Source organism: Phoxinus phoxinus (assembly GCF_949152265.1).
Source record: "Phoxinus phoxinus genome assembly, chromosome: 5".
Taxonomy (NCBI): domain Eukaryota; kingdom Metazoa; phylum Chordata; class Actinopteri; order Cypriniformes; family Leuciscidae; genus Phoxinus; species Phoxinus phoxinus.
In genome coordinates, this window is record NC_136880.1 from 40917734 (window position 1) to 40944786 (window position 27053).

Genomic DNA, 27053 nt, shown 5'->3' on the forward strand with positions numbered 1-27053 from the left:
GGAAATAGAAAATGGTGTTTTGACGGATAAAACCTGGATTCGACCCATTTCACTACCAATTAAAAGAAAACAAAACATTTAAAAGAACCAAAATTAACCACCACATCAAACAAAGATGAAGCAAAAACATTCGCATTATTAAATATGAGGAAAACAGACAGCATTCCTGACAGCACAGGCCTCTGGGATTGAGCCAGCAAGAGTCTTGAGGTCGGCTGCTTCTTCCGCTCTATTCACTATTCCGGCTCTTTCAATTTCAAGTCTGTTCACCAGCGCTGAAATGTGACTTAAACCCGTCAGTCAAAAGCGACAAATCTTTTATTCCTCTCTCCTCTGAGCCTCAGTTAAAACACAGTAATCCCATATTGCTGCCACACTAAGAACAGGATCATGGGTAAAGACGTTAGATACCCACATCTGCCTCCTCAGTCCCTTTCATCCACATATCCAATCGCATAGATTTCCTTTGCCAGAGAGAGAGCAAATGAACATTGCCCAGCTCTAATATCGTGCCAGAGCCTTGTTAAAATTCAAGCACACTTAGACCCCTAAACAACTCTATTGGCTTTGAGTATTACATTGAGTGCATGATTATAAATACTACAATATTGCTGATCTGTGTAGTATTAACAATCAAAATGCATCAATTGATGACTTGTGTACCTATAGGCTATTGCACATTTGTTTCTGATGATCTTAAAAACCTTTGATTTTATCATAATCCATGTTTTATTGCTTGAAAATAACTTTGTAGATGTATATAAATGCTCAATATGAATAGATGGATGATTAGGTGCTTCTTTTGACTAAAAGCATATATGTGACCCTGGACCGCAAAACCAGTCACATGGGTCAAAAAAAAAATTATTGAGATTTATACATAATCTGAAACCTGAATAAATAAGCTTTCCATTGACGTGTGGTTTGTTATGATAGGACAATATTTGGCCGAGATACAACTATTCGAAAATCTGGAATCTGATGGTGCAAAAAAATCTAAACATTAGGGGTGTAACGGTACGCAAAAATCACGGTTCGGTACGTACCTCGGTTTTAAAGTCACGGTTCGGTTCATTTTCGGTACAGTAAGGGAAAGAAATGCAAAACATTAAACTGCTGGTTGTTTACTATAAACTTTTTTTTAACAATTTGTTTACACTTTTTTAAACACACTTTTTTAATAAAATATAGGCTAATAAATAGAAAATATATAAAATAAAAAAGAATAAGAAATAAAATACTGCTGCAAAGTTCTCCACTAAATAAAATACTCTCAAACCAATATTGGCCATGACGCTAGCTAGCGAGAGGCTGGGCTAAAGCGAGCGTGCCGTGTATGTGGTGAACTTTATTTATGCGATATTTATGTCCGAGCCCGACCCGAGTTAAAATCCTATTTTATTTCTCATACTAATGACACGTACGTTTGTTTGTGTGGAAAGCCCGCTTTTAACAGAAAGGCATTCGGAAATGTCCACAGATGAGTGCATCAGCGCGCACGGAGCTTTAAGCGCTCATAACACAGGCGCGTGTGCACGTGTTTCGTTGTCACAGCAACATAAACAAATTTCCGCACACAGGAAGACAGATGTAATGGTACTATTTTACATGTATTTGAATCACAAAAACGATTAATCAGTGCAACGCGGAGACTTCCGACACTTCATATGTTCGTGTGGAAACTCGGAATTGACCCATGTTCCGCACACAAAACTAGCCTAATTTACGTGAATGATTGCATTCGGTACACATGTGAACCGTACCGAAAGTGCTGTACCGAAACGGTCCGGTACGAATACACGTACCGTTACACCCCTACTAAACATTGAGAAAATCTCCTTTAAAGTTGTGCATTTATGTTCACGATTGTGCTGCATTCACTCACAAAAATAAATGTTTTATATATTTACGGTCGGAAATGTACTAAATATCTTCATGGAACATGATCTTAATATCCTAATGATTTTTGGCATAAAAGAAAAATCGATAATTTTGACCCATACAATGTATTGTTGGCTATTGCCACAAATATACCCGTGCGACTTAAGACTGGTTTTGTGATCCAGGATCACATTGTATTGCTAGTAGACTTCAAATATTGTTTAATTAATTTATGACTGTATTTACACTTTACACCATTTTGACACTAAAATGATCAAGAATAAAATTCATGCTAATAAGTTTGTAATTAATTGTGAACTCCATATAAGACAAACAGGCTCTTGTGTAGCAGTGTGACTTCAGTACGGCACCTGCAAAACAAACACATGACCATCAACCGTCTCAACGCAGTTGACAGCCAGAGCCAGTTACCAACCAACGGCGCTTGTAAAATAACCCAGGACAACAACGTAGGCGTCTCACATACCAGTCGAGCACATGTTGTGTAAACTAAAATCTCCACCCTCTTTTGGCACTAACACACGACACGTTTATGCAAAAGTAGCACGCTGCCTGTCAAAGTAGGTTTCTTGTTCCTGTATTTGGGAGGTTGGTTTCGCTTCACATGAACCCAGCATTATCCTACACTCACACAACAGAGCAAACACACACATGCATTCCCTCCTCATACACGACATGCACACACAGATTTAAGTAAGCAAGAGAGAACAATATCGGTTTTGCATCCTCTTTGAAAGTATACAGTCATGCTCAAAAAGACAGGACCAGGCAACGCACTATGATTTCCCAAATTACAATCAAAACGCTGCCAAAATCTGACAGGCTATGGCAACGTTTGAATAGGCAGCCATGCGTTCACCAAAGCGACCAAACTAGTTTGTCTTGCATCTTAGCTAAGCTTTTTTTCCACACAACCCTTCATTATGTCAGCTACGTTACATTGCATGAACACTGGTGTCAGATTCACTGTCAGAATGTTTCAGAGATCTACACACTGAATAGTGCAGTAATATTGATTGATAAAGTCTACATGCTCAAAATTCAAGTCAACATGAAATCAACTTTTAGAGATGCACCGATTGATCGGCTGGTGACCGGAATTGGCAGATTTTCACGTGATCGGCCATCATCGGCAACCAGCCAGTCAGTCTTATGGTGCGTTCAAATCCTCCTGGGAAGATCGTGCGCACGATGTGGGAACTCGTGTTTACGACGGCCGGTGCGTTCAAGTCACTTTCGTCGGAGTAAGATGGCGGAGTACTTTCTCTTAACTAATTACACAAAAATACAGCGAGGTTCTTAAACTCAAGTTCTAGAAAATGAAGAACAAAGATTTGCATGAGTGTGCTTAGTTTTTTTTATGTTTTTAGCCACTGCAAACTTTATCGTTACATATTACATTGTTATTTTATAATGCTATCATATTCTGTGCAGGCGATTAGCTTATTGTGCTGTAAATAGAAAAGCCTGACAAGCTAAATACCTTGTATTGTGGTACTCCGCCATGTTTCTCAGTGACACGCACACAACTCGTAAAGATCGGGGCTTAGAGAAAATCTCGTGCTTCCCACTGGTATTTACGACATTGTGGTGCGAGTCAAGTGCGTTCAACTCGTAAATGCGATCTATACGAGATGACTTGAACGCACCATTATGTCAGTCTGACATATGCTTATTATATGCCGGTCAAATGCACTCGGGCGGCGCATGATTAACATCGCACAACATCAGCATCACACGTGCACACAACGCACATGTACCTCGTGAAATACGGCTGTTTCACACCACAAGTGTGAGAAGCGCATATTTTTTTCGGCGTACATGTTAATCAATGAGTGCATTCCCGCTGGGAGCAGGAGCCGCGCGAGAGTGTCAAGCAGGAGCGGCGCGTGAGCAGTGGTGAAGCGCGGGTTTCGGCACCAAGTCAAGTCACCTTTATAGTGCTTTTTACTATACAGATTGTATCAAAGCATCTTCACAGTGATAACATGAAAATAATACAACAAGTTTGTTTCTAGAAGAAAATTGCGTCATCGTCCACCTGAAGTAAGGCAGATCAATAATATTGTTGAATATTAAATGTCGCCAACTAAGCAAGCCGTGTCTTTTTTCTGCGCTGCTCACTCTCAACTAAAGTGAAAGCACACTTTTGATGGACAAAATAAATATGATTTCACACAAAAAGTGCCAAAAATGCACAGAATTTGCATGTCTAGTGTGTTTTAACAAGAACTGGAGTAGGCTATGTCAGAAAAGAAAAAGAAGACTCAAAAATATTTCTAGAAAATGTACCCATTTAAACTTGTTTTTATGGACTTCCGGTTTGAGCATGTAGCGAACAGACGTGTGAGAAGTGGCTCCCGAATTACATTTTTATTTTCTACCTCATTTTTTCGACATAAAGTTAGGTGCACCTTAAGTTGATTACGCGTACGTTAAGCATAACTTTACACAACTAAATGAGACCAAAGAGACGTGACCGAGGCCAAAAAACGACCGAGATGGACGAAGATGCCACAAGTGAAGACAACATGGCTACACAAACTAGCCGAAGCTCGGAGTTACCTGCTGATCTTGCTAAGCTTCACTCGGTGCTTATATCCGACCTTGCACAGCAAACGGACTCCCTCCTGAAAAAAGCACTCGGCGATGCATTGGCACCAATTTCGGCATCCCTGGAACTGGTAAAATCGTCGCTTGATTCCCACGAAGAACGTATCCATGACATGGAGGAAGGGTTAAACGACCACAGCGACAGGATTGAGGCGATCGAAACAACATGCACCGCACTTCTAGCTGAAAACGAGAGGCTCAAAAACAAAGTGGACGATTTGGAAAATCGCTCCCGTAGATCCAATCTGCGAGTGGTCGGTATCCCGGAGCATATGGAGGGGCCGGACACAGTTAAGTTCATGACTGAATTTTTCGAAGAAGTCCTGGGTAAGGAATTCTTCCCACATCCCCTCATTATTTCCCGCGCGCACCGAGTGGGACCCAAGCCGACCGCTGAACCCGGCGCTAGCTCCAAACGGCCGAGGATATTCCTCGTTCTCTTCCACGACTTCCAAAACAAGCACCGCATAATAACGAGGAAACGAGTGCAGCTGTTCTTCAGGGGACATAAGGTATTTTTCCACGAGGATGTCAGCGCGGAACTCGGCAAGAAACAAGCTGCTTTTAAAGAAGTGAAATCCCTCCTGTATAAAAAGAACGTCAGGTTCGCTCTTATCTATCCCGCCCGGCTCCGCGTCCTTCATGACGGACAGACGTTGATTTTCGAGACTCCGGAGAAGGCCAGAGAGTTTTACGAGCTTCATTGGGGAAAGTAGCCTAAATGATGCTGGAGCACAGAATATTTATGAGAAGATGAAAGTAAGCCTAACTTTCAGCTTAAATACTTTGATTCCTTGGGACTATTTGTTTTCGTACATGTTTAAGTTTAAGGTACAATAATAATGCAGTGGCCTCTGTGATTTAAATATACAACAGTGTGTTTTTTTTCTTTTTCTTTTTAAGCATAGCAGGGTTGTTTTAGTTAGTGTGGCTTTCACACATAATTGGCATATGACCATTTCACAGACTGGTCAATTTAATAAGGTAAATTAAATGAGCTGGATACATAACTAGGTCAGTCACTTCGAATTATTTTACATACTTTTATCAGTCCAATTGTGCTCTGTGTATTTGCACAGATGCAAATCAGGGATATATCATATTACTTTCAAATTTATTTATTTAGTTTGGTCCCTTTTTTCTTTACTATCAAAGTGAGCTGAACAGATAATTATGGTAGAACACAAATCACTTACTAAGAAAGGAGCCATCCTCAGGTTAGGATAGGAGTTAAAGACAACGTTAGATGTCTTGGAAGTTTTTCCGTTTGGGAATTCCTGCGGTTTTCTTCGTTTGGGGAAGAAGATCTAGGTTTGGGGTGTTCAATGTTTTTATTTTATTTTTATTTTATTTTTGTTTTTTTCTATTTCCACTTAAGTTTCATGAGAACTGGGGAACATTTTATTTACATGGCAAAACCTTATCTTTTGAGGATGCACATAGCTATGTTAATCTGTATTTTTAGTTCATTATTATTACTATTTTATTTTACCTCTACACAACTGCACGCAGTGTGTGTTGACATCACTTATGACCACAAATGTACTTCCATAATGTGGTTCAGGCTAATCATACACATTTTGGATGTCTCCTATGATAAGTAACGCGGGTGGTGCAAGCCCAGGAGGGGGAGCTGCAGTTAGGTTTTTATCCTGGAATGTTAAGGGGATGAACGGTCCTGTGAAACGTTCTAGGATTTTTTCCCATCTTAAACAATTGAAAACTGATGTTTTGTTTTTGCAGGAGACACATTTACGGTTAGAAGATCACACCAGACTCCGTAAATTATGGGTTAATCATATCTTCCATTCCAAATTTAATAACAGATCGCGAGGGGTGGCAATTTTGATTAATAAACGAATTCAATTCTCACTAAATGCAATTATTGCAGACCCCAATGGTCGATATGTCATTGTATCGGGCCTCCTATTTCAAACACCCGTTCTTTTGGTAAATGTGTATGCCCCTAACTGGGACGATACTGAATTTGCCAATAAGCTTCTGTCATCTCTCCCTAATTTAGATACACATAGACTGATCCTCGCAGGAGATCTTAATTGTACAATTAACCCATTGCTCGATAAATCCAGCCCTAAAACTACCTCACCTTCTGCAATGTCGAGGGTCTTTTCAGACTTCATGAGACAAAATGGCTGTGTAGATCCATGGAGGTTTCAAAATCCAACCTCCAAACAATTCTCTTTCTTTTCTCATGTCCATCATTCTTTCTCAAGGATAGATTACTTTTTTATAGATAGCTCGCTCATCCCTGCAGTGAAATCAGTTGAATACTTGGCCATCATCATTTCAGATCATGCACCACTTATCTTAGACCTTTCTTTCACTTTGAATGTTAGAGAGCAACCCTTCTGGAGACTTAATTCCCTGCTGCTTTCAAACGAGAAATTTTGCGAACATGTGGCTACTAATATAGATACTTTTTTGGAAATAAACAAGAAGGAAGGTATATCATACTCCCTACTTTGGGAAACCTTAAAAGCATACTTAAGAGGACAAATTATCTCCTATGTAGCACATGTCAATAAAGAACGCCGCAAACAAATACAAGACCTGACGGATTCAGTTTTTAATTTAGACCGCAAATATTCTGAAAGCCCTTCCCCAGAATTATATAAAGAACGGATAGCTCTACAGTCTAAGCTCAATCTTCTATCCACCAACCAGGCTGAATACTTATTACTGCGGACCCGGAGCACTTACTATGAGTATGGAGAAAAAGCTAGTCGATTGCTGGCTCACCAGCTGAAACGTCAGGCTGCTTCACGGCTCATACCCCAAGTAAGAGATCAGGATCAAAACATAGTCACCAACCCAAAGGAAATCAATAATACTTTTGCAACATTCTACTCTACACTTTACACGTCTGAATTCCCATTAGATGCTACGAATATGAACAGTTTTTTAGATAACTTAGAATTACCTACTATTGAGCCTGGAGACAGAGAAATGTTAGATCGACCTCTTGCACTGACAGAGATCGCTGCAGCCATCGGAGACATGCGAACTGGTAAATCTCCAGGACCCGACGGTTACCCCCCTGAATTTTTTAAGAAATTTAAAGATAAACTTGCACCTATTATGCTAGAAGTATTTAACGAATCATTGGGAAACGGTTCCTTGCCCCCAACCCTCACACAAGCTAAGATTATACTACTCCTCAAAAAGGACAAGGACCCCACCAACTGTGGCTCTTACCGTCCTATCTCCCTCCTAAATGTTGATATAAAAATTTTAGCCAAGGTAATGGCACATCGTTTAGAATCCGTTCTCCCCAAAGTGATCTCTGAGGATCAGACTGGTTTCATAAAGGGTCGCCACTCTTTTTCAAATATTCGCCGACTTGCTAACGTCATCTACTCCCCCGGTCCTTCCTCGACTGCAGAAGCTGTAATCTCTCTGGATGCGGAGAAGGCGTTTGACCGGGTGGAGTGGAAATACTTGTTTGCCGTATTGGAGAGGTTTGGGTTCGGTGACACGTTTCTGGCATGGATTCGTCTGCTCTATTCGTCCCCACAAGCATGTATTCAAACTAATCAATCTCATTCCAAATTTTTTCCCCTGACACGTGGGACACGTCAAGGATGTCCTCTATCCCCGCTCCTGTTTGCAGTGGCAATCGAGCCTCTTTCGCTTTCTTTAAAGTCGTCATTATTATTTCGGGGGGTTGGGCGTGGGACTGAGGAACATCGCGTCTCTCTGTATGCAGACGATCTCTTGATATATGTAAGCAATCCAGAAACCAGCACCCCTGTAATTGTATCACTATTGAATAATTTTGGGTCTTTTTCTGGCTACAAACTCAATTATCAGAAAAGCGAATGCTTCCCCATTAATGATTTGGCAATGCAAATTAAACAGGAAGCAGTCCCCTTTCACTTAACACATTCCGGTTTCAAATATCTTGGAATAAACATTACGCGTTCCTTCACCTCTCTTCTTGGGGCTAATTTTACACCTTTAGTTAACCAAATGAAAGCTGACTTTCAAAGGTGGAACTGCCTACCTCTGACTATTGCAGGGAGGGTACAATCGGTGAAGATGAACGTACTTCCAAAATATTTGTATCTGTTTCAATGTCTACCGTTATTCCTGACTAAATCATTTTTTAAATCAGTTAACACATCCGTTACCTCCTTCATCTGGAAGAATAAAGTTCCAAGAGTTAATAAAGGCTTACTTCAGAGGGGTCGCGATGTGGGGGGACTAGCTCTCCCCAGTTTTATCCACTACTATTGGGCAACTAACTTGCAAAAAATGTTATTCTGGCTCCATGTGCCAGACACCGACTGGTGTACACTTGAGGCACACTCTTGCCACTCGTCCTCTCTCCCTGCTTTGGTGTACTCCTCCCTGCCCACAAAGTGGTCCAAGTTTACCTCCAATCCCATAGTATTGTCCACCCTTAGAATCTGGGCCCAGTTCCGAAACCATTACAAATTCACCTCTCCCTCCCCCCTTAGCCCTATTTGTAAGAACCATTTATTTCCAGCCTCCTCTCTCGACTTAACATTTACTCAGTGGAGCAGGAAGCAGCTTTCCTGTTTTAAAAGCTTGTACTGTAAAGAAGGGTTCGATAGTTTTGATAATATATGCCAGAAATATGATCTCTCACGCAGTAATTTTTTTAGATATCTCCAAATACGCCACTGTGTCAAAGCACTGTTCCCTTCCTTCCCGGACCTCCCTACTGAGGCAGCATGGGAAGAGATGACCCTCCTCCGTCCAAAAAAAGGACTGATATCACAACTATATTCTCAATTTATGTCTCTGGAAAACCATGACCTTTCAAAAATTAAGAACGGGTGGGAAAGCGAGTTGATGGTTGAGTTGTCGGACAGACACTGGGAGGATGCACTACGAAGGATTAACTCGTCCTCATCCTGTACACGCTTGGGGCTCATTCAGTTTAAAGTAGTGCATAGGGCTCATTTCAGTAAGGCTAGGTTAGCAGATATATATCCAGGAATAGACAGGAGTTGTAATAGATGCTCCCTCTCTCCAGCTGATTTAACTCACTCGTTTTGGTTGTGCCCCCGTCTAAATCAGTATTGGTCATCTGTTTTTCAAACTTTATCCGAAGTCATAAAAATTCAGATTAAGCCCTGTCCGCTGATTGCGATTTTTGGTATTACAAAGGAGACCTTAACTTTAACCCGGGACCAATCGGACATTATCGCTTTTACATCACTTCTTGCCCGTCGTAGAATCTTATTGGTTTGGACATCCGCTACTCCACCAGCGGTAGCCGCATGGTTAAGTGATGTTTTATTTTTTCTTAAACTAGAAAAAGTTAAATTCACGTTGAAAGGGTCCGTCCAGAAATTTTACTTAAAATGGCAACCATTTGTGACATATTTTGAGAATCTCAAAGTATTGCCTGAAGTATGAGACTCCTTTATATTTTACAATTTATTATTTCTTCTCTCTGTTTCCTTTTTTATTTTATTTTTTTTTCTATATATGTTTATTCAAATCAATGGTCAATCACCTTAATGTGGTGGGAACTGAGTAGCCTGACTGACAATTGTGAAAATGTGAGTTTAAAGCCCTGTTAATCAACTGGGGTCGAAATGTGGGCGTGCAGCTGTGTGCTTGTTTTCAATGTGTAGATCCTTTTTTGAAGTACTGTATAACAAACAAAATAGAAAAAGATTGTTTTTCCCAGAATGTTGTCAAAATATGGGGGGTGGGAAGGGTTGCCATTAAGTGTTTTTTTTTTTGTTTTGTTTTTTTTTGGGGGGGGGGGGTGTATAAGGTTTTAGTGGTTTAAGATAAAATGAATCTGGAGAACTGTTTTATTTCCTGTAAAATGTAACATCCTTGATTCTCCAATAAAAAGATTATAAAAAAAAAAAAAAAAAAAAAACTTGTTTTTATTATTCAGTTTGGGTAAGTATATGGCGTTTTAAAATAAATAAATAAATATTTGTGTGTGCTGTAAAGTGGTTAGAAAAAAAATTATTGTAATCGGCTAAAATCGGTATTCGGCAGGTAAAACTCAATGAAAAATCGGACTAGAAAATTGTAATCGGTGCATCTCTATCAACTTTACTTTCTGAACACATGTTAGCGGACATGCTGAACTCAATTATTCTTAATGAAACAATTTATTTAATAAAAAAAAGAATGGGAATTGTGTTTCCGAAGATAAATTTCCTAATATATTCATAGTGCAACTAGCACACCTTCAAAATGGGGGGATTATTAAAACTTTTCCGGCAGTTTTTCCAAGTATGGAGACGCTTGAAAAAGCATTCAGTTGCGTTCTAGACGCTGGGAGAAGTTGTTAGAGGCACGAAACATCTTTTAGCGTTAGGTAAGTGCCTTTTACCAACACAATCCAATCTGAAGTCAATTCATACATTGTTCGACCAGACATAACGGTTTTATACATAAATATAGGTTATGTGTGTTTGCGCACGTGATATCAGGAAGCATCATAACACACACACGACGACAAATCGAGTTACTCTTCCCACTTCTGCTAGTTTTACGGAGATATCTTATCCCGTGCGAATTGGCCATTAATATTACAGACGTCCAGTGATAAAATTACATTACTCCATCTATCCTTGTAAAGTTAATCCCCTCCGAATAGGGCTTAAGTGTTGACCTGTATAACCAAATCCCACATCACTGATTTAAATGTCAACAGTAAGAAATCCAATAAAGTTTTGATTAGTGTTGATTAAATTAAAAGCACATAACCTGTTTGCTTTGCACCCGCCCATATAGTTTGTCCAAAATGATGCTCCATCAACAGTCAAAACTCAACACACACAATATTTGGCCATTTTGAGATCATTAGCTTCGATCAATAGACCAATTTATCAACCAGACAGATGCTTAACTACTCTTAACATTGAATGTCCAGTGTTTCCCACACATTGAATTATCCGTGGCAACCCGCCACAAATAGATTTCAGTGTTTCCCATTCATTAACTAAACTGTATCAGCCCAAAAATATCTTTCAACTTCCCATAATAAAAATAAAAGATCTTTAATGTCGCGTTTTGAGCCATTGCTGTCAAACAAACTAAAATCAAAAGAGAGAAAAGGCTTTGTATCCTTATTAAAAGACTGTCTTGTTTGCGCTGCGCAAAGTGTGAATGAATGCAGTGAACTCCATATCTAGACATGTGCTGAGTTTAGCGTGTATTTGGAAACGCAGTTAAGCATTATTTTCACATTTCCATAGTTTTACATTTCCATCTCCATGTTTTGCAATACAGGTGAAATTGAAAAATTTCAGTAATTCAACTTAAAAGTTGAAACTAATATATTATATAGACTCATTACATGCAAAGTGAGATATTTATTTCAAGCCTTTTTTTGTTATAATTTTGATTATTATGAGCTTATGAACAGCTTATGAAAACCTTTTCACAACAATATTCTAATTTTGAATTTGGGGTTTTCATAAGCTGTAAGCCATAATCATCAAAATTATAACAAATAAAGGCTTGAAATATCTCACTTTGCATGTAATGAGTCTATATAATATAGTAGTTTCAACTTTTAAGTTGAATTACTGAAATAAATTAACTTTTGCAATTTGAAAAATGTCTAATTTCACCTGTATATGGCTATTACTTATAATATTATACCGGTAGTAATAATATTATAAGTTATAACATTATTATTGTATTATGTAGTGTAATGTAGACTGAGACACTAGCCTATATTACAACTAAAAAAGAGGTTTGAATCTCCTTTAAAGTCCAGGTACAATGCACTGATTTTTTTTCTTCAATTTGCACACTGAATATGGGTTCTTTTGGGAATGGGAATTGAGCTCTTAATTCTCAAAGTACACCAGATTTATGAATTTAACTTTAAAATGTACAAAATTTTCTTCCTTGGAAACCCCCCTAGAGGGACCAAGGGTCATATGTTGAATTCTTTGTAAAAATAAAACACAACTAAGTCTAGTTGAGATACAGAGTGAGTCACACTTGGCATGTTTGGTTGGATTAAAACGAACCCTGGTGCGATTGCTCTGTTAGTGCGGTTCATTTGAATAAGTGTGAACGCGGTCATCTGAACCCTGGTGACACCAAACAAGCTGAAAAGATGAGTCTCAATCCGCTTCAAAACGAACTCTGGTGCGGTTCGAATGATATATGAACGCAACACGGACCAAAGACATGTAAACTAACCAAAAACAAGAAGATGCGACCCTAAAAATGACAGAATGCTTAAGCATAACCCTTTTTTCTCCTCATAGTTGAGATGTTGCCCATCACAGTTCAGTTCAGGCATCAGAACCGTGTGTGTGTGTGTGTGTGTGTGTGTGTGTGTGTGTGTGTGTGTGTGTGTGTGTGTGTGTGTGTGTGTGTGTGTGTGTGTGTGTGTGTGTGTGTGTGTGTGTGTGTGTGTGTGTGTGTGTGTGTGTGACGGAGGGATTCCTGACGCTGTTTTGACTCCTTTACACATTTTATAAACTCTTCACGAGTTCTCAGCTGGTCAGTAGCTACACAGTACACACACACACACAGCGAGCGCATTTATATCAGAACACAGCATTGGTATGGATGTTCGGTAAGTTACGTTGTGAAATATACATCATAAAAGCAAACCAATCAGGTTGTGAACGTATGTCTATGACTTAAGGTTCAGTATCTTTTGGTTCAGTGATAAAAATGCCAATCTGAACGCTAAGCGGACAAGAACTAGCCTACTTCTTTCTCTTTTATTTTCGGACCAAACTACAAGTCATATTCTGTGTTTTGATGGTTACAGTGTTGACTAAAGTCCTGCTGTCTGCTGTAAGTAGATTCATGATAGTGTCAGCAGAGCAAAGGATTGAATGGATGAGTAGTTAATGTGTGTGTTTGAACAATGGAGAAGACAAGAACGTCTCAAATTCTCCAGACAATCTGATGAAGAGCATGAGGAACGCTGACCGCCTCATCTCAAGTGTCAGAGACATGGCATTACGAGATGGACTGACCATTATTTGGAAGCTCCTTTACAAAGGTTGCGGAAACACAACATATGACCCAAGCGATCGAGTTTTACAACTTCACAATATTGAATTGCTTGTATACTGACGGCCCTCAAAATCACACAACTTTTGCAGAACAATGATTAAAAAAAACATTTACATACAAACTTAACATCTTAAAAGTAGATGAGAATCAGAACAATAAATGTTGTACAAACATCTGCAGCCACTCTAAAACGTACATCATTTGGATGAACATGTGCACTTTAAACAGCCATTTTGGTATATTTTCTAAAGCTTAAACCACTAAACAAGCGCAAGGAACATCCATCAAAATTGCATTCATATTTATATGAAAAAAAAATAAAAAATACTAGGACCTTCTTTACATTTGGATAAACATAGGCTATACTATAGACAGTTTCTAAACGATAAAGATAACGTACAGCTTAACACTTCACGTGTATACCTATGAATAATAATGAGATCACTGTAGATAAAGAAATGAATAAGTCAACACGTCATTTCATATCTTGTTGACCACCCAGAATTTTTAATTTTCACTAAAAAAATATATATTCTGGAATGGATGGACCATTCGCATCTCACTCTTCACGAAAAAATGCATGTAAATATACATATGCATGCAAATAAAACATGCACTGTTACATCACATCCTTGCAGGGAAATGCGACTTTGGTTTCAAAAACAAATAATGTCGACCAGACGTGTATGCGTGCCGACCGTGTCTTGAGCATGAGGAGAAAGTCACTCTATTTCCTGACAGGACGTGCGTACAGACCAGAAAACACAGACCCCGTTGATTGAAGGGTTTCTAGAAACCAATAGCCTCGCAATCCAACAGCCCTCGGCAGCACGACGTGGCCGTTTTAACAAAAACAAACCTTCAGTCATAGCTGGTACACTTTGAAAAGTAAAAGATCCAATTGATCCTTCACTAAGCTCCGCCCCCTGGTTAGTTACGGTTGCTAGGGATGATGAACTTTACCAAATGCCTCATAGACATTTCTATGACCAGTGTTATGTAGATATTATTCATATATGGAATTGTGTGAATTATCACACTGCAAATCATTTTTACATGCCTTTATCTTTAAAGCTACACTGTGTAGGATTTTCTCCCATCTAGCGGTGAAATTGTAAATGACTACCAACTGAATATTACTTTCTAGCCCCTCCCACTCCAAGGGCGTTTTAACTCCTATGGTGGTCGTATTATTTCAAATCTGCCGGCAGTCGCGAGTAATCTCCCGCTCGCATTCGTCACGGTGCCACCGAGTGTAAAAACACGAAAGGCGAAGCTTGAATTTCCCGGTATGTCCCTCTTTGGCTAATGTAGTTTCAAGATGGAGGCGCAACATGGCTTCCGCCATTCGAGCAGCTCACCGTATGTATTATAGATGGCAGATTTACGCTTACGAGAATACTTGATTAGTTGGTATAGGCTAAGTAATTATACATTAATGACCACATATTTTAAAAGAACAAAGTGGTTTTTGCTCAGAATCAACTTGAAAAATTACACAGTGTAGCTTTAAGGAAATTGTTAAATTTCACAAATAACGCAATTAAAAATTGCGGATATGGCAAATCAGCTTGGAGGCATTTCTCTTTTTAAAGGGATAGTTCACCCAAAAATGAAAATGCTGTCAATAATTACTCTTCGTCATGTTGTTCCCCGTAAGACTTTCGTTCATCTTTGGAACACAAATTAAGATATTTTTGATTAAATCTGAGAGCTGGCTTCTATGGGATGGAAACTTGACGGTCCAGAAAAGTTAGTAAAAACATCGTTAAAATAGTCCAAGTGACTAAAGTGGCTCAACCATAAGTCAATCAATCAAGCGAAGAATACTTTTTGTGCGCAAACCCCCCCCCCCCCCCCCCCCCCCCCCCCCTAAAATAACAACTTTATTCAACCATCTCTTCTCATCCATGTCATTCTCCTAAGCTGTTGATGTAGTGTAACAGCACTCACTATTGGCCGACGCTGGTCATGTGTGTGATGCGTGTGACGTACAACCCAGAAGCATTTACCCAAAAATGAAAACTCATTTATTACTGTCAGTAATAACTCTCCCTCATGTTGTTCAATCCCGTAAGACTTTTGTTCACCTTCAGAACACAAATTAAGATATTTTGATTAAATCTGAGAGCTGGATCACTCCTCCATAGGCTTCTATGGGATCGAAACTTGAAAAGTTAGTAAAGACATCGTTAAAATAGTCCAAGTGACTACAGCGGCTCAACCTTAAGTTTATCAAGCGACGAGAATACTTTTTGTGCGCAAAACAAAACAAAACTAACGACTTCATTCAACTATTCATGTTCTTCTCTTCATGTTCTAGTTCACATATGGCGCTTTTCCACTGCATGGTACGGTACGGTTCGGTACGGCACGGCACGCTTTGGCGCTTTTCCACTGCATGGTACGGTACGGTTCGGTACGGCACGGCTCACTTATGGCGCATTTCCACTGCATGGTATAATACGGCACGGCTCGCTTCGGCTCGCTTTAAATGGTACCACCTCTGTTGAGGTTCCAAGCGTACCGTACCGATACTAAATGTGACGTGAAAACACTGCAGATCACTGATTGGTCAGACAAAATCGTCACTTCAGCGTCATTGTATATTTGCTACACGAGACACTAAACCCGCTATATTTAAATAGCCAGACAACAGCAAACGCGGTAGCACCTGTTTTTAGAGTTTTTACTTGACAAAAAAAGTTAAAAAAAAATCAAACAAGAAATGGCTGAATCGTGGTCAGTGGACGAGGTGCAGACGTTCCTCTCGTTGGTTGCCGAGGAGCGGAAGTAGCACAGCTCTTAGCCGCACACGCTACCACCGGACATACAACTTAACGATCAGTCCCACCCACTTTGAAGCGGTACTAACTGCAGTGGAAAAGCAACCGAGCTAAAGCGAACCGAACCGCGCCGTACCGAGTTGAGTCGTACCACGCAGTGGAAAAGCAAAGCGAGCCGAACCGCTCCGCGCCGTGTTGAACCGTCCCGAACCGAACCGAGCCGTACCATGCAGTGGAAAAGCGCCAGTAGTGAGTTCACAGCGCAGCGCTTCTGGGTTGTACGTCACACGCATCACACACATGACCAGCGTCGGCCAATAGTGAGCCTACGTGCTGACGTACATTAAAAATGTTAAAAATATAGTTAAAAATATCTTAATTTGTGTTCTGAAGATGAACAAAAGTATTACGGGTTGAAGAAACATGAGGGAGAGTAATTACTAACAGAGTTTTCATTTTTGGGTAAATTATCCTTTAAATGTTCATATCCAATCATCCACACAATTTCATATGCTATTTTTTAAGGCATACAGCGCTAACCCTTTAAATGTTAGAACCGGGAAACTGTTCGAAATGTTTCTACAACGGTTCTTTCACTATAGTACAAAATTTTCTCAGAAACTGCAAGGAAATTTCACAAACAACTATAAGGAAATGGCAAGGAACATCGAATTAACCATGAAATTTCTTGTAAACCATACTCCAACAAACTTTTGTTTTATTTACAACTTTCAATATACTTTTTACAGTGTATTATGAAATGTTTTGGCTGCTATCGCTTCTACTATGATGACCAAAATCAATGTTTTGGCTGCTATCGCTTCTACTATGATGACCAAAATCAATATGTTAATGAACTAACCATTATTTTATCTCATATCTAATAGCCTAGGCTTAAGCCTAGTCCCAGACTAAAAAGCATGTTTGAGCTGTTTTAACTTAAAACAACTTGCACTGCCATATCTTAAAATATATCACGCCATTGTTTTGTCTTCATTTGCGAATAACGAGAAACCAATACAAACATCAAGAAGCAACAATAACTTTTTTAAATCTCCAAAGAACCACAACGCAACTCAAAAACATTATACAGCTAAAAAGGGTTCCTGATAAGAAGAGGCTTCCTTGTTAAATAAACCTTAAAGATGATGCAAATATAGAGTATTGCATTTGTCTGAATTTCCATTGTAGTGGAAACAGCGAGCAGGAGGAAAGACTCATGTCACCGCATCAGCTGAGTCCTACACACCCGAAGAGCCACACGTTACACAGTCGTCCCGCTGAAGGCTTTTAAAAGCCTGACCTTTGCGGGGTGAAGGATGAAACCTGACGTATTTTTACAGGGGGTTTCCCCAAATGCGATTGGTTTCTATAAGGGACTTGTAAAAGAGGAAATTCAGAGGATTTGTGTGTGCTCTTCGAAAGAAACATCAGAGAGGGGGAAAATGTTTGACACTCGTGACATATGCAGTTGTTAAAAGAGCATGTGTTCACCGATCTGAAGTACAAACTACCACGCTGATGGCGTCACGGTGAAAAGAACAGGTGTCTACTACCGAGATTCAGATTCAGATTGTTTTATTTAGTGCCATGTCAGCATCCAAAGCTATTTTCATGGCAAAAATTAAATTACAAAAATCATATAAATACAATAAAAATGAAACAAACAAAACAAAGATTTTTTTTTAATTACCTTATGATACAAAAATCCAAAACCTTTTCAGGCTTAATCTTACTACATAAGTCCTTAAGTAACTTCATAGAAGAGCATTTTACATTGTATTAAGTCCAGGACAACCTAATAAAATATGTTTAATAGATAAGGGAATCTTACAAAACATGCATAAAGTTGGGTCTTCACCTTTAAGCAAAAAAAGCATGGGTCATGTATGAACAATACGGTCTACAGAGAAAATGGTGACCAGTGCAGCATGAAATTGTGATTATTTAAGTGTTAAACAATGCCGGCCATCTCCTCTACATGCACAAATAAGATTTTAAGGCCAGAAACATGCAAGTATGCAAATGCAAGTCGATATCGGCCAGACCAATTAAAGTAATTGGACAATTACTAGCTATTCATTTTAAAATGCTGTGCCTGATGATTTACAAATGTGTGTCCAAAAATCTACCAAATATTTCCAATATTTTTAGTTAAACTAGGAAATGCAAAATAAATGTTCAGTTTAAATCCCAAAAATTGGTGCATTTTGTCTTTTGACAGACTTTTGTCTGTCAAAAGTTTGAGGTTAATACATTTTTATTTGTTTTTTTGGTAAATAATTGTATACCGGTACTTTTATTTAACAAGAACAAATTCAAATTGATTAAAAGTGATAGTAAATAGATTTATAACATTACAAAAGATTTCCATTTCAAATAACTATATGACACTGAAGACTAGTGGTTCAACGGATCACAAAACTCACGGTTCAAATCATATTATAATTATGGTTTAATTTTGAGTCACGGATTGGATTTTTTTTTTAATATCTGCAAGAAATTATAAATAAATCACATGGGGGGGGGGGGTCAAATGTAACTTTGCTTTCCATTTATTACTCAAAGCACAGACAAACAGCAAAAACTACTAGCCTAACTAATAAAGTTCAAACATTATTAAAGGGTAGTGAACAGTCAAATAAGAAAAACGCACTAATTAATTACAAGCATAGATAAACACGACGATACAACAAAGTAAATGTAAAATAACACTGTATAAATTAAATATTGATAAATCTTTGTTAAAGCTGTGTTATGTTGTTTGATTAACATTAAATGACAGACAGCAGCAGGTCTTGGGCTGTAATGGTTTAAAATTGGCATATCAAATGTATCATGTGTATATTTAAGCATTTTTATATATATATATATATATATATATATATATATATATATATATATATATATATAAAATTGTTCTATTTATATATAATATAAATCATATAAAAATATATATGCAGTATATAAATGCAAATATTTCTCAAATATATACATGCATGTGTGTGTATTTATATATACAAAATAATTATACACAATACACACACATATATTATGTAAACACAAACTTTTATTTTGGATTCGATTAATAATTGCGATTAATCGTTTACAGCCCTAAATAATATTTCACAATACTTCAGTTTTTTCTTGTATTTTGGATCAAATAAATACAGTGAGTATCAGAGACTTCTTTCATGAATATTGACAAATCTTACCAGCCCAAACTTTTTAATGGTAAGTGTGTTTTATAAGCCAACCTGCTCTTCTAGATGTGTGTAATCGATATCAAACATTGATAGAGAATGATAAAATTAGCCAAAATATGTAATAACAAACATTAAAGAAGCTAATGATGTAAAAAAAATGGTGCGTTAATATTCAGCCTGGACCGAAACTACGGCTTACATTTGATTTCGAAGAAGAATACGAAAGCGCTTTTGTTTATTTTACGAAATGGATCCAGAGGTCAGTGATACTGAAAAGCTCTTCAAACACACAGGATAAAAGCAGTACAAGAAATACAAGCTCTTAAAATGAGGGCCTGTTTCAAATCGTGCCTCTTTAATCAATCAGCCACCTTCTTCATTTAATAAAACAGGACCAAAAATATTAGAATTAATTCAAGAAAAAGCAGCATATCTGCAATATAAAATGTGTCAAATTCGATCAAAATCAAGAGGAGACACAAAGCCTCAGCGTTAAAACCTCGTACTTCAAAGCCCTGCGTCTGTGCATGAAAAAAGGAGCTCGGCAAAATAAAAATGGCATCCAGTTTGAACGTGAAGCGGGGAGAGAGGTCTCTCACGGGAATGGTTCAGATCACAAAGGCCAACGTCTAATGGGAAGGAGAGTGAGTCACACGCCTGTTTCTGTCTCGCGCTTTTCCCTCTCTCTCGCTCTCTTTCTCTCATGCAACCAGCTCTCGCTCGCACAGGCTTCATGGAAATACGTCTGCTCTAACCGTCCGGCGTTCAGTGGATGAACTCGACAGAAACGCTGCAGCGTAACCGGTGTCATCTGTGCAAATGAAAGCAAAACTAGGACACGACTGTAAACAGAGCAGCCGAACGTGCAGAGGCACAGTTGGTGCACTTCTGATTTCTTGCAGACAGACACGCTGTTGGCTACTTCATGTATAACGTCTCCATGGGCTATTTTTAACGGTGCAATTTTAGGTTCAAATGCATGTATAATGTAATATGGGAAATAAAACTAGCATTATTTAAAATAGTTTTAGCATGACAGGCTAAACTTTCATGTCAATTGCACTAATGCAGAGAGAGACATTTCTAGATCAAATATGATCTGGCTGAAAATGCACTTCATTTATTATTATTTTATTTCAAATAGGGCTGTAAACGATTAATCGCGATTAATCGAATCCAAAATAAAAGTTTGTGTTTACATAATATATGTGTGTGTTTGTATATAAATACACACACATGTATATTTTTGAGAAATATTTGCATTTATACTGCATATATATTTTTATATGATTTGTATTATATAGGCTATAACTAACTATTTTATACATAAATAACACATTTTTCTTAAATATAAACATGCATGTGTGTGTATTTATTTATACAAAATAATTATACACAATAATACACACACATATATCATGTAAACACAAACTTTTATTTTGGATTCAGCCCTAATTTCAAATGCACTAGAGATATAAGGTTGTAAATTATTGGAAAAAATTATGAAATTTTGATTTCATCAAAACCTTATTTAAAGCAAAAATAACTATATTGTAATATAGTTATCATGAATTTAAATTGCTTTAAGATGTTGGACATATCGCTCTCCCCTAGTACTGCACTATTACACAAGTCCGAGAAATAATCAAAGAATATTTTTCTGCTAGTTTTCCCAATGTATCAGGATACACCATGCAAAATGTTAGGGTTATATGACCATTTATGTAGCTGCAGTACCTTAATATTCACAATTACATCATTCCATCAAAAGTTTTTCCCAAAAAGGGAGTTTTTTGGCCCCTGAGACCAAACGGGGCCGAGTTGTGATGGCCCAAGGTATAAGATAATAGGAAATAATAGTGAAAAAAAGGTAGCAAAAAAACATCCTGAGGAGTGGACCTGGCTCCCGGCCAATCACGGAAAGTGGGTGAATATCAAAATACATGATAGAAACATTTTGTTAAACCACTTACAAGTGTTATGTTGAAACAATAACTTTGTATTACAACTGTACATGAATAAATAGGCCATTTGGCCCTGGGCTAATAGGGTTAGTCTATTAGTCCATTCTATTGGCTCTATTCCATTTTGAATTTAAGGCTCTCATAAATAAATAGTATGGGTATATTATACATTTTCTGAGTCATCAGAGTGCCTTGAGTATTGAAGTTGTTGAGTTTTGTGTCCGTGCGTGGTGTTCTTTCATGCCACAGGGATAAAAGAAAGCATACAGTTTAGGCCGAAATTGTGAAAAAAATGTGTGTCATTTCTGGTTTAAAGAAGTCATGTGACCTCTGTGTTTGTCAGACAGATTCAGTCCTAGGCTTAAATGAAAGCCTAAAAGGTCCCCTTTCCAACGACACCAAGCACCATATTATAGAATATTGACAATATCCCTAGCATGAGCCTAAACCAGATATACACCAGATTTCAAAAACTGAATTTATCTTACGGGGTTAGTAACTTCATGAGCTGAAAAAAGTGATTTCGCTACCACCCCTGCACTGCTATCGTGATTTTTCTAGTACTAGGGGTGTATACCTTACCAAAAAACATTGATAGCATTTGTCCCCCCCGATGATACCGATCAACCCCTCTGGCTCATGGACTATATTACACAAGTCCGAGAAATAATCAAACTTTAACATGCTAGTAAAATACAAAACAATGTTTTAAAAAGCACAACTGCTGGCTTGAACTATATGGATTATTTAATGGCCAATAGGGGTGTAACAATATACTGCAATACAAAAATGCAACAATATGTATCGTGGATAGTGACCATATTTATTGTGTATAATTCAACCGGAAAAAAAAATACACGTTTTCATAGTTTTAGTGCATTAAACTACTACATATAATGTTGAATATGTTGTATAATAATGCAATGGGGGAATATTTGTGTCCTGATAATGCCAAATGTCTGATGTTACCAGTAAAAATGGCCTACATTTTACTATATCTAGTAAAAAATTCTTTATTTTCAGCTTCAGAATCATAAATATGTTTATTCTGGTGTCTCTATTGTCCCGTGCTTTGGGTTTTCCAGCACCAAGTCCAAGCCTATTCATTCACACACGCAATGTAAATCCAAATTTAGCATTTTTATCAACAGTGCATTTTTTTGTTAACCTTTTATCACGTCTTGGAGTATCGCAATAATATCGTGAGTTCAGTATCGTGATATGTATTCAATCGTGAAATGAGGGGATCAATACAATAATAGTCCAATAATAGCAATATCAACAGTTTAACGTGGCGGATATAATGCTGATTTCTTACTACTAATATAATAAAAACCTATATTTTTATTTTTATACCTATAAAACTAAATATTTTATGGAAATTTAGGAGAAATTTGACAACATTGACATACAATTTACATTAAATTCAGTAACATTACTCTAAATTTATGTTGACAGTAATATTTATGCTTACAAGGCTGGCGTCATTTTAAAACTGACGTGTGGGAAAAAACACGTCTAATAATCAGCCAACCGGATATAGTTATCGATCACTGAAAATAATCTCAAAATGGACAAATATTGCTTTTTTAACGGTCTGGCTCTATTAATAAAAACAATACACTCATCATAATAGAACAAACAAACAATGCATATTCTTTGCTTTGACTTTGTTGGCTGTAAATCTGTGTATGTATGAACGTTATGTTAAACACTGGGCTATTATTTAGTATTTACTGGGTGAATTAAAATGTTAAACGATTAAAAAATGAGTGGTATTAAGAGGAGAAGAGAGGTGTGGCTGCTGTGATATAACAGCGTTTTTCACTTTAAGGCCCAAATGAGAAAAACTATGTATGTCACAGAAAAAAAACATATGCCTCTTTGAGGTTACGTTTATTATTTCAAACTTTTAAGCTGAATTTCACTGTCAGTCTATCTTTATTTTGGCTCAATCTGCGTCGCTTTCCATCTGCCAAATGCACTTTGTTATTTTGCTGTGATACGTGCGAGTGTTGCCTTGACAGTCCCTGCAAATTCCCACCGCATCAGCACCACCGCGGATCGTTTATCTAACATAAACACGCCATATAACTATAAAACAAGCATTTTGGAGGCTAAGTAGCCCTGAAACAACCCAAGACAGCAACGACGCCTGTTATTGTTCGTCATAACGCCATTGAACTGCACAGATTCTCACACACAGGGGCCTTTTCGTGCGAGTGGCCCCCGTGACTTTAAAAAGGGTCAATGGAAAAACAGCAGGAATCACAGGCTCTCCTTGGACGGTGGCCCGGCTGGGGAAAACTCGGATCTTTTTGCATAATAATCCCTAATATGTCATTCTGAAAGTGTGTGAGTGCAGAACAAGACTCAGCGAGTGGGCGTAAACATCTGATCTAGATTCCATACTAAAATGAATATCAAATCTGTCCTCCCGCAAAAATAAGAGAATCAAATCAAAACCAAAAAAAAATAATAATAAATGCTTAAATCATTAAATAATCCACAACAATAATATGTTTAGTTAAAATTTTGAGAGAAAAAAAATATGTAAAAAGTAATAAACTTATCTTACAGCAAGACATTTTTTTTCCACTACTGTATTTTTAAAAGATCAGCCACAGTTACACAAACCGGATTTCAACCACACTAGAACATATAGATTTTCAAGACCTAAAATATAATTCAATAATTTATTACTCACTAATAAAGTAAACTGCTTTCAGAATTAATACCCACCCTGTAATCAAAACATATATTATACAATATACATTACTGTATATTGCATATTTTACATATATACATGTGTGTGTGTGTGTATATATATATATATATATATATATAAATAAATATAAAAGTGTGTGTATGTATGTATGCATGTATATATAAGTGTGTGTGTGTGTGTGTGTATGTGTATATATATATATATATATATATATATATATATATATATATATATATATATATATATATATATACATACATATAGATGTCTGTGCATTTATGCATGTATATATATACTATTGTGCTAATAGTAAACAATGTAGTACCGTGTTATGTCATCACAAAAATCTCTCTGAGAGACACTACGAACTGCACCTGCATATGACATGCTTCTGTCTGTCGCTGCACAGCTGAAGACGTCCTTTAGACAAAAGGTTTCTGTGCGAAGGACGGTCACCAAATAAAGCTTTGTGCAAACCACACACACACACACACACCAGAGATGCATGCATGCATACAATATTTCATGCACGTCGCAGCTGCAACCGCGCTCAATATACCAAACGCCAATAGAAAAGATTATACAAATATATTTACATACATTCCATGCATTTATGTCAGACATGCTCCAGTCATTTATAAAGATATTAAATGGGTGGTGGGAAATAATGCAAATTATAATAAATGCAATGCGCTCTAGCTGACTGTCTGACATTAAGATCCAACTTAAATTGGTTTATTATGAAAACTACAGCATACAGTGTCACGTTGCGGTCTGCGCCACCCCTCTCACGCACAGACAATGAGCCCGCAGTGGGTTTATGAGACATGCGGGCCCCTCCGCGTATAACGCGCACCGCACGCGCCTGTCACTGACGCACGCGCGCGGAACACTAGCAACGCTATCGAACACAAACCCGCTACTAATACTTAATACTAATACCCGTTTTAAAAGCCTCGAAAATCCCACATACACCGCGTTATTGTTGTTCTACTACTCAAGACTGGTTGGTTAAGCTCTCCGTAGCAAAACTAAATGCGTTTTCCTCCTTCTACAGTCGGAACCCGCGACACACACACACACACACACACACACACAAAAAGAAAAACAAGCGAAACTTTCTGCTTACCGCCTTTGGCTTCCTCTTCGTCATTCACCTACGAGCAGAACACACAATCTCGACGATTTTAAGAAAAAGAAATGTGTGTGTCGGAGGGTAAAAGCTGAACATTAACCCTACGGCTGTGTGACGTCTCTCAGTGCTGCTTTTGAAAACATCGCCGTCAGCCCGTCTCTAAGAAAAGCCCCAGCGAAAAAACACGGAAAGCTCAGGATCTCATTGGCGGGCGAGGGGTCACGTGATCCGGGGCGCTCAAAAACGTTCTGCGCATGCTCACACTCGCTCTGCTGCTAGGCTGCTGTGACTTGCATACGCTGATATTTTTGCAGTTGAATATTTCTCTGTTTTATTAATGTATTGTGTGTTTATTTTGATATTATATTATGTTACTATGTATATTATTATTTAATTATACAATACTTTATTATTTCTTATTTATATTTTTTATTTAATTAAAAAAAAAAATCAGCTTTTGGCTGAAATCTCAAAATTAAAAAAGGGTTGTTTGGTTTAAATATGGACAACAATTGGGTTTACAAATTTCAATTTTATTAAAAATTAAACCAACGATTGGGTTTGTCCACATTTGACCCAAACATGTGTTGAAACAACCCAGCATTTTTTTGTGTTTTACACGTTCTTTTGATTTTCATGAATTATTTAATTTATTATTTATTCTATAATTTTTTTCCTTTGCAATAATATACAATTGCATAAAATACATAATGCCCGGGGAGGCTAGAATATATAGACATAATATCAGAATATAGAAATTGTGGGCGGAGCTGAAATGCAAAGAATTATGTCCTGTGGTGTTTATATTTAATCTACTTTATTTCTTTATTAACTTTTGTGCGTTGTTTCCTATATTATTTTGTTTTATGGTTTTATAGTTTGGATTATGTAAGATAGTTGTGTCCCTATAATACAAATAATAGTTTTTATTTAATCTAATTTATTAACATTTTGTGCGTTATTTCCTATATTCTTTATATGGTTTTATAGTTTGTATTATGCTAGATGTTTTTGTGTTTATAATAATAATAATAATATTTAGAAAATGTCCATCCACTTTTTTAATATGACAAATTGCTCCACTCTTTAAACTTTTTTTAGTATTATTGTTACAAGTTAAATTAATCCAACTCTCCGTTTATCTCATAAATTAATTTTTGTATGAGGGTTTAACGTTATATTATTATTATTTTTCTTCTTTGGAATGGGATGGGGGGGGGGGGTGACGCTGCGCACTGTGACGTCACCCTTTCCGTGCGACGCTGCAGCGCGCGCTCGCGAATGTTCTGGAAGCTTCATCATGTCGGAGAGGCGCGAGGAGAAAGAGGAGAAGGTATTTGTCGGGCCTGATCCATTGTGGCGTCAATAACTCTGTTATTACGAGAGCTTGAACTGTGTTTGATTCTAGTATCGCCATTTTAGAGCGTCGTTGTTGTCGCGCATTCGAGGGTTTGTTATGTTGTGGCGCAGTTGGTTATTTATACGATGTAGGAAAAAGGGGAGTTCGCGCATGCGCATGGGATGGGCTGGTATTATGTTGCAGAACGAGCTCGAATCACAAGGGAGAACATTGGTGTGTGTGTGTGTGTGTGAGTGAGTCTGTGTGTGTTAGGGGGATGGGCGCTGGCTACACACACACACACACACACACACACATGTGCATGCACAGAGCAGCTTGAGTCAGTTGCATGAAATACAATGTTG

At 37.8% G+C, this 27053-nt stretch overlaps 1 protein-coding gene across 2 annotated transcripts in view; it reads right to left on the reverse strand.

Moving 5' to 3' along the window:
* The window catches only part of ankrd12 (ankyrin repeat domain 12), a 79644-nt gene extending 54080 nt beyond the window's left edge, over positions 1-25564 (reverse strand). Inside the window, exon 1 of one of the 2 annotated variants that reach the window (XM_079612851.1) lies at positions 25344-25564. The gene's annotated coding sequence lies outside the window, so the exon portion shown is untranslated. The remainder of the gene's footprint in view (positions 1-25343) is intronic. The other variant, XM_079612850.1, reaches the window with a different exon arrangement.
* Positions 25565-27053: the final 1489 nt, after the last annotated feature.